Source organism: Miscanthus floridulus, chromosome 5 (genome assembly GCF_019320115.1).
Source record: "Miscanthus floridulus cultivar M001 chromosome 5, ASM1932011v1, whole genome shotgun sequence".
NCBI classification, from domain to species: Eukaryota; Viridiplantae; Streptophyta; class Magnoliopsida; order Poales; family Poaceae; genus Miscanthus; species Miscanthus floridulus.
The window spans coordinates 7,471,108-7,480,022 of NC_089584.1; positions in this window are offsets into that span (position 1 = coordinate 7,471,108).

Sequence of the window (8,915 nt, forward strand, 5' to 3'; positions counted from 1 at the left end):
CATCTATCTTTAATACTAGACTAGCAAACATGCCCTTGAGTTGCAACAAAACATACACTTCATCATCCGGTCACCTGAACAACTTGGAACTCAAAGATTTATATAATGGTCATGTCATCTAACTTTGTATTGTAACCGGACCCATCGTTCTAACTCGTACGAGCATGAGTTGTGAGTTCGAGTCACATACATAATAAGGAGGAGGCACGAGGGCATTGTAGGAAGTATAAAAGGAAATTCCTCATCTTTAATATTATGTATATAGACTATTGCTAATCGGACCATGTTAATCCTCACAAAACATGTTAGAAAAAATTCTAGAAACTCTCACAAAAATAAGAAAGAGTTGGCCATCAATTTGGTATGCTCTAATCACCACTAATAATAATAGATATTTGGATCTATCCTATTTTTTCTCAAATTATCCATATATGCTATTATAAAAAACAACATAAAGTAACCCCTAAATCCGCATCAAATTACCCATTATGAAATATCCTCTAAACTCTAAAGTAACCCATAAATTTGAACTTAAATTACCCACCATGCCAATATGATAGATAATCTAAGTAACCACTTATAAATTACCACTTCTACTATTATTAAGAATAAACTAAAATATTCCCTAAATTTACATCTAAATTACAAACACTCGCTAAAATAGAAATGTTTAAATAACCTAATTTACACCTATTAAGAGCATAATTTATGAATTAAAATCTTTTAATATTAATGAAATACAAAAGGTAATTTAAAATAAAGTGTAATATAAGCTCAAGTGTTTCGATTTAACTTGTGGATCAAATTTGTAGCAACTAATACGACCTGATTTTTCGATTTCAAAATCTAGATTTATGACGTTAAGAGACATGGGCTACAACAAGCACCACCATAACTTAATAAGCTAAGGTTTTCACTTAACTTGTATTATTTAAGATACATGAAGGTGCAGTCATGAAGAGAGAGAAAAACTATGAATATGGATGGAGGATGATACATAGTAGTTGATAATTAAGTTATCATGATTGAATAGAGATTATAGAGTATTCGTGTGCATATTATTACGTTTCAAAATGAACAAAAAAAAAGAAAGGACAAGAATAACTAATTTATTTTAGTTGTAGGTATTAAACATGAACTTTTAATGCTTATGTCTCTTGGGATTGTAGCCGTGTGTAGAAAAGCTTCACCCTGTTCGCTTGATCGTATCAGTCATGCTTATTAGTCATGATACAGTGTTTTTCTCTCACAACAAAATAACATCAGCCGACTTATAAGCCACAGAAACGATCAAGCGAACAGGATGAAGTATTTTTATAAATTTTCATTTGCACAACTTGCTATTTTTGTAAACGTATACACATAAGTACTATTTATGCACTACATTTTAAGTTTAACAGAAACCTTATGAAAAACACAACTTACACCACACTAATGTCTTTTATGATAAATTCTAGAGAAGACAACATAAACAAGAAGACACGACAGAAAAGATGAAAAAGAGAAGCTTTCCTTTTTTAAGAAAATTCTAGAGAAGACAATATAAATATGCCTAAGGCCTTGTTTAGATTGGGGTTAGGAATCAGTATTTGGCACTGTAGCACTTTCGTTTGTATTTGACAATTATTGTCCAATCATGGCCTAACTAGGCTCAAAAGATTCGTCTCGTAATTTACAATCAAACTGTGTAATTAGTTATTTTTTTATCTACATTTAATACTTCATGCATGTGTCCAAAGATTTGATGTGATGAAGAGAGTGAAAAAACTTGCAATCTAAACAAGCCTAAATATAAATATATAATAATTAAACAAGAGGACACTGACAGAAAAATTGTGAAAAAGAGAGCAGACGCATGCCATGGCGCCAGCACCAGCGCCTAGCTAAGTAGCTAGTAGATAGCGTGCGTGCGTACGCGTGCGTGCGTGCGTGCCGTACAGGAAATTTAACGTTGCTGCTGGCTGCTGGCTGCTGCATACGATAGTCACCGATGCAAGTACACGTAGCAAGAACGATGATCCCGTGGACAGCACAGGAGCTGAGTGCCCTCTCGCGCTGTCTGATTCAGATCATATCACGTACAGTTGCGACCTGCGAGTCGCCGTTGAAGATTGAACAGCCAGCGTAGCGGCTTTAGCTTAGGAGGGCCGTCGTCAGCTCGCACCGCCGGTCCACCACCTCGTCGCTCAAGTCAAGAGCGATGTTTCGTCGATGCTAATTAACCTTTTGCTTGGATGATCCGTTTGACTTCGGTTGTGGGAGGACCTCGATCGCCTCATCATGTTGGTTGCTTAATTAGTTTGATGCTCTTTGATATTAAAAGAAAAGGAAATTCTTGCTTACTTGCCTGACAAAACTAGATAGCCTTGAATTTATATCTATATATACCTCTCTATCTATTTTGTTTTATCTATATGTATATCTATATCTATTTAATATTAAAAAGCGAAGTTATTTTTTCATCCATCTTTTACTTCTCCAAAATGTCCTCGCATGTCTCCTCTGATTCGTATCTGACCCATACATACATGTCGTGGTCATACAAGTTCAACATGTATCCAACAATAATATGAACGACTCTACACTATCATAAAAAAGATTTTTACGAGACACATATCTTGATTAACCGAAGTGGACAAAAAGTAAGACAATCTCCAAAATTAACAAGTGATTTTTAGAGACGGGCATACTATTTTTATGATATCCCGCCACTAAAATAAGCAAAACTAGCAAGGCCCCATATAATAACCCTAGTTACCTCTTCCCATAGCCCTAGCCGCCACTTCCCTCTTCTTTGTTCCCTGCTCTTTCTTTAGGAATCCCCATCCCACCAACACCATACGCTGCTCATCTCTCCTCTCCCCATGTCGAGTGGATCCGTTCGGCCGCCTCCTTTGCAAATCCGGCGGGCCCATGCTCAAGGTCACGTCGGTGGCCACTCGCCCGTCCACCTCTTACTCTCCCCAAGGCGAGTAGATCCAGCGGGCTCCTCCTCCTCGTCATTGATCTAGCCGGGCCCTTGCTCGTGGCTAACCCCCTGCTCGTGGTTGGTGGCGGCAGCAGGTGTGTTCCCTCAATCCTCCTATCCCCATCGACTTGTCTCTCTACTCCTTGATTTCTTCTCCCCTAATCATCCTCCACTATTTGCTAGGCGAAGGTCCGATGTCATGTACGTCATGTGGCAAGTGAAGGGTTGGGCGTAGGTCCGGTGCGAGATCTGACAAAGGCCTTGTCAAAGGAGGAGGACACCGGGACGTGAGGAGGGGGGTGTGCTGTGGCTAGTGGAGAAATTGGTGGATGGGGCAATGTTCTCGAGGACGAAGCGTTGTACTTACTAGCAGTGGAAGCAGTGTTGTTCTCAACGGCGACGACGGCAGCACCATCCTCGCCAACGGCGGTGGCTGCCACTACGTAAAAAACGGTTTATAGCAACGGGACAAATTTTTTATAGGGGCGGCTGGTGATGGAGCCGCCCTACAGTGGTGTGCTCGGGAGCCTAGAGACCAGCTGCCCCTACAAATGGAACAGCAGGGGCGGCTGGTCATACGAGCCGCCCCTACAAATGGGTCGGATTTATAGGGGCGGATCACTCACCAGCCGCCCCCCGTATTGCTATTTGTTGGGGCGGCTAGTGATTGAGCCGCCCCTACAAATGCCCACGTATAAATACCTCTGATTTGTAGGGGCGGCTCTATCACCAGCCGCCCCTATATATGACCCACATATAAAGCAAACTGCAGCACCTTCTTTCTCCTCGGGTCACTCACTCCAACCCGTGAAAGAAAGGTGGGGAGGCATTGAGCACCTCACAAAAATTGCTCTACTAAGGAGGGAAGGTTTTGGTCTCAAATCCTTTGGTGGAGAGGTTGTACACGGTAAGAAAATGCTATTCCACACTTTTTTTTGAAGTTTTAATGGTTGGTTAGTGAGTAATTAGAGTTTTGCTTTTCTCTCTCTTCTATGGTGCTTAAGCTACTTATAAAGCAAATTAGACCCAAGTTTTGAATGTACTAGGGTAAATTAGGGAGGGAAATAAGATCATACCCTTATTTGGTCCATGTTTCTTGATTTTAGTGAACAATTAGTTAGTTTTATGGATGTTTCATGTGCATGTAGATCTAGATCTAGGGTTTGGTTTTTTTTATTAACTTCAGTTTTGTAAATTTGTATTTGATGAAATTTGACTAGGGTTTGCATGAAAGATATTGGGTAAAATATAATTGTTGCTAATTGTTGTCTTTGAAATTGTTTATTGTAATCAACAAATATGTATTTTAATTATTTATGGATAAATGGGCTATTAATTAATTTTCTTCTACCATGGTGTGTTTGTATGCTTTATGTAATTATATTTGATTTATATTCATATATATCTGAAGTATATACAATTATTCTCAAGTAATTATTAATTTAATTCATTTTTATATATATCTGAATAAGTAGTCCTTTATGTTTGTTTTGTTGTTGTTGTAAAAGATGGAGTACAGGAACTCTTGGATGTATGGTTCGTTAAGGTTCAAGACATGTTTCCGTGAATAGGTGGATAAATTTATTGAGGCCGCAAAGAAGCATGCAACGACTTTGACAGAGAATAAGGATACAATTATTTATCCCTGTAAAGATTGCAAGAACCGTATGGCATGGACAGATGTGACTATCATCATATCAAATTTGATTATGCGAGGATTTGTTGAGGACTACACAGTGTGGATTCATCATAGTGAAATGGTTATTTTTAACGACGAGGATGAGGAGGAATACGACGATGAAACCATAGAATCCATGTCCCAATATTCAGCAGAGCTTGATGCACAAATGGATTCGGAGTTTGGCAATGAACAAGGTGGTGATGCTGGTGGTTGGGATGGTAACGACAAAGGTGATGCCAATAATGATGGTGGAGCACGTGTTGGGGATGAAGATGATTTGGCGGACATGATTCGAGCCCTTGGACCAGAGATTTTACTAAATAGCCCAAAAGGTTTAGAAAATTTAGAAAGGGTGACAAAAGCATCGAAGGAGACTATGTATGGTGTTGAAAAGGGCTGTCCAACATATTGGACATCGCTACGTTTTGTGCTTGAGCTACTCATCCTGAAGGCTAAGTACGGCTGGTCATACTGTAGTTTCAATAATCTATTGCATCTCCTATCATGGGTGCTGCCACAACCAAACTCAGTTCCCGCCAATACATACCAAGCGAAGAAGGTCATAAGTCCATTGACAATGGGGGTTGAAAAAATCCATGCATGCCCCAACCACTGTATACTTTTTCATGGTGAAAAGTTCAAGTCACTGGATAAATGTCCTCAGTGTGGGGCTAGTCAGTACAAGAACAATGACCTCTACGGTGGAGACGAAGCCTCCACGAGGAAAAAGAGAAATAAGAAGGGTACAAAAAAGGTGGTACAAGAATCTCAGCCCCTAGAGGACACTCCATTAGACAACGATACAAAGCAGAGAAGAATTCCTGCCTTGGTAATGTGGTACCTACCAGTGACCGACCGCTTGAGAAGTATCTTCCTAAACCCTAAAGAAGCCACACTCATGATATGGTGGGATGATGAGCGCAAGGTGGATGATGATAAGATTGCACACCCAGCTGATTATAGTCAGTGGCAAAGGTTCGATGAGAAGCACAAAGAATTCAGCGATGACCTAAAGAATGTATAGTTTGGCTTGAGCACCGATGGAATGAATCCCTTCAATGAGAGGATGAGCGACCACAGCACTTGGCCAGTGATCTTGACCATGTACAACATCCTAACATGGTTGTGTCAGAAGAGAAAGTACCTTCTCCTCACTATTTTTATTTCTGGCCCTAAACAACCAGGCATTGATATAGACGTGTTCCTCGAGCCTTTGATGCAAGAAATGGAGAAGCTATGGAGGTATGGGGAGCCGATGTACGATGCGTTCCAAAAGGAGGACTTCATATGTAGAGCAATAATATTTGTTACTACCAATGATTATCCCATGCTATTTGCTTTGTCTGGACAAATCAAAGGAAAGATGGGATGCTTGGTTTGCTTGGATGGTACTATATGGGTATACCTGGATGCATCCAAGAAGATAGTTTACCTAAGGAACCGACGCTTCTTAAAGATAAGTCATAAGTACCGCATCAAATTGTTCTTTAGATTTTATGACAACACCCCAGAGATTGAACCTCCTCTGGAGAGACGTCATAATGGAGAACAGAGATAGAAGCACATCTCCTATCGAAGACGTACCTTTCAAGAAACAATCGATCTTCTTTTAGTATCTGCCTTATTGGCCAGACTTGTAGGTCCCCCATGCCATTGATGCTATGCACGTGCAGAAGAATGTCTTTGAGAGTCTCATTGCTACCTTGATGGACACAGGTAAGTCAAAGGATGGTCTGAAAGCACAGAAAGACATGGTGTAGCTAAACGTGATGCCACATCTTCACTCGGTACCTAAGGCTAATGGAAAATACACTCTGCCCGTGGCATGCTTCAACCTAACACCAGATAAGAAGAGGGCTATATGCACTTTCCCGAGGAGGGTCAAAGTCCCCACTAGGTTTTCAGCAAATATGAAGAAGCTAGTGTCGATGAAGGACTTGTCAATAACACACTACAAGGCTCATGATTGTCATGTGATGCTGATAGTGTTTCTATCTATTGCAATCAGAGCTATAAAGCCAGAGTTCTTAAAAATGGCCATCACCCGCATGTGTTACTTCTTTTTGAAGATCTCACAGAAGATGATTGGCAAGCAAGAGCTGAGTGACCTACATGAATTTGTGGTGGAGACACAAAACCAACTAGAGATGTGTTTACCTCCTGTTTTTTTTGATATAATGCCATATCTCATGATTCACATGGTTCATCTGATACAGGCACTAGGCCCTTGCTACTTGCATGAAATGTGGTTTTACGAGCGGTTCATGTCAGTTCTAAGTCGATACATGTATAATCGAGCATACCTAGAGGGCTCCATGATAGAGGGTTATAGTACTAAAGAAATCATCGAGTGCTGTCAAGAGTACCTAAAAGTACAGAAAGAGATTGGTAAACCCAATTCTCGTCATAAGGGTAGGCTGACTGGAAAGGGCACCAGTGATAGAAAAGTGTTCATCGACCATGATTATAAAGAGGTGAGTCAGGCGCATTACAGTGTCTTGCAGTGTACATAACTGATGCAACTGTACATTGATGAACACTTGGCTATCATTATGGCGGAGAGAAATGGTTGTTCAGATGATTGGGTCATGAAACAGTATAAGCAACAACTAACTACATGGTTGAAGGACCAAAACATACCGCCTAAAAAAACCATAGACTCTATTATCATCAGTAGGTTAGCGGAGGGGCCATCGAGACAAGTGACATCTTGGAATGCTTATGACATCAATGGGTATACGTACTATACCCACGCAAAGGATAGTAAATATGTGAACCAAAACAGCGACGTTCGAATATAGGCTCTCGATGGATTAGGGCGAAAGATCCAATACTTTGGCATCATTGAAGAGATATGGGAACTTGACTATGGAAGGGATATAACGGTGGCCCTATTTTAATGTCGCTGGATCAAACAACACCAACTAAATGAGATCGGATTGAGAGTCCTGGACCTCGAGAATCTAGGCTACCAAGATGACCCTTGGGTGCTCGCTTCACGTGTCACACAAGTTTTCTATATGTCTAACCCACAAAGTAATCTCCCCCTAAAGAAGAAGACAAAGCACGTGGTTGCCTCTAGTAAACAGCACATTATCGGAGTTGATGACATGGACGATGTTGAAGCTTACAATAACTATGATAAGATGTCACTATTCACAGACTTTCCTAAGAAAATTAGTGTTGTAGAAAAGAACCTACCCAAAGACATATTGCCATAGGAACGAAAATGTGTCAAGGAGAAAGTCGTTACAGCGGGCTAGCTAGTTGTTGAACGTGGAGTGTTTGTGTAAGTGTGTGTTTGTAAGACTTTATTTATGCATGCGTGTGAGACTATATATTTATGTATATGTATAAGACTATATATTTATATATGTATGTGAGACTATATTTATGCATATGTGTGAGACTACCTTTTGCAACATCCAGATGAATCTATTTCAACATCCACTTTATTACTACTAAAACTTTATGAAATTACTTAACACTTTATGAAATGAAGAAAATGACCAAAATAAAAGTAGAAGATAGTGATGTGTTCAACAACTTTTATATTCATCACCGTTACAGCTGAAATCATTTAGTGGTTGAAAATCAGGTTTGAAGCTGTTATTTTCTGAAATTCAAAATTTGAACTGTTCAAATTTTGTTAAATAAAAAGATGACCAAAATAAAAGTTGTAGATAGTGATGTGTTCAACAACTTTTATATTCACCACCTTTACAGCTGAAATCATTTAATGGTTGAAAATCAAGTTTGAAGTTGTTATTTTCTGAAATTCAAAATTTAAATTGTTCAAAATTAGTGACAAAGATAGATGACTAGACTAAAATGATAGAGCATGATTTTAGAAAATTTTAGAAAAAAACCATCACATTTGAAGTTAGTATGAGGAAGAAAAACTAGTTACAAATTTTAGCCATAGATTAAAAAAAGAAATCACACTTGTCCATCATTGATTATCATGAACAGTTGTGATTTTTCTTTTTAATCTCTGGATAAAATTTGTAACAAGTCTTTCTCCCTTGTACTAGCTCTAAATGTGATGATTTTTTTTCTAAAATTTTCTAAAATCATGTCCTATCAAGTTACTGTATTGATTTGGTCATTCTTTTCATTTGACAAAGTTTGAGCAATTTAAAATTTTCAAATTTAAAAAATGACAAGTTCTAACGAGATTTTCAACCATTAAATGATTTCAACTAAAAAAGTGATGAATACCAAAGTTGTATAACTTATCAAGATCTACAGCTTTTATTTTGGTCA